At 62.0% G+C, this 811-nt stretch overlaps 1 protein-coding gene across 3 annotated transcripts in view; it reads right to left on the reverse strand.

The window, feature by feature from the left end:
- PAK6 (p21 (RAC1) activated kinase 6) overlaps positions 1–678 on the reverse strand; it is a 46,320-nt gene extending 45,642 nt beyond the window's left edge. For all 3 annotated transcript variants that reach the window (XM_027775826.1, XM_006158701.3, XM_027775825.1), the window contains exon 1: positions 580–678. The gene's annotated coding sequence lies outside the window, so the exon portion shown is untranslated. The remainder of the gene's footprint in view (positions 1–579) is intronic.
- Between the last annotated feature and the right edge of the window lie 133 nt (positions 679–811).

The following is an 811-nucleotide window of genomic DNA, read 5'->3' on the forward strand; positions in this document are numbered from 1 at the left end:
CGCAGGAATCGTTGGCCTCAGCGAACGATGTAGGAAAGGGAAGGAACACAGGGGAGACGGCCTGCTTCTCAGTGGGACGCTGCACCTTATAAACCCCAGCTCCCCAAGCGGGCCGTCCCTGAGTCGGCCAGGTCATCAGCCCTGCCGGGGATTGCCGCGTGCTCAGCCGGGCAGTCCCTGAACCTGCCTGATGCTGAGTTCCAGAGTCAGTGCCAGGTCAAGCTCAGCCAAAGCGGGTGACTCAGAGCCCGGGCCCAGCGGATGCTCCATAAATATTTGGGGAGTGAATACACCAGGGGAGTGTCCCAGAGGCAGGGAGGTGAAAAGGGCCCCATGTAGGGGTGTCCTGGTGGCCCTCTCTCTGACCAGAGAGCCAGAGGCCAACTTTAACTGGGCTATTTTAAAATTGATCTGGAGAGGGGGTGGTAGGTTGGCGGGGCGAGCGGCTGCTTAGCTCAGGAACCACAGCTGTGAGGGAGAGGAACCAGCCTCCCATGCCAGGTGGGGTCAGCCTGGGCACCTCGCCTTCTCCATGCCCAGTAGGAAGGTCAGAGCCTATGGTGGCCCGGGGAACCTTACCTTGGCCGCTCCTTCCGGGCAGCTGGGCCTCCGCTCTCCCACTGCAGGCTGGTGCTTGTCTCTAGCCCAGGAAGCAGCACTCCCTTCAAGTGAAAAAGGAGAAAAGAAGCAAAAGAAAACCCAGCTCTCTCCCGCAGCCTCTTCTCCTGAGGGTGCCTGGTTGGTGGTGTCCTGCCTCTGTGGGCACCCGGCCCCCTCCCTTGGCGGCCTACTCCCCCGCGTCCCCGCGCGG

The sequence above is a fragment of the Tupaia chinensis genome, unplaced genomic scaffold (genome assembly GCF_000334495.1).
Source record: "Tupaia chinensis unplaced genomic scaffold, TupChi_1.0 Scaffold000605_1, whole genome shotgun sequence".
NCBI classification, from domain to species: Eukaryota; Metazoa; Chordata; class Mammalia; order Scandentia; family Tupaiidae; genus Tupaia; species Tupaia belangeri.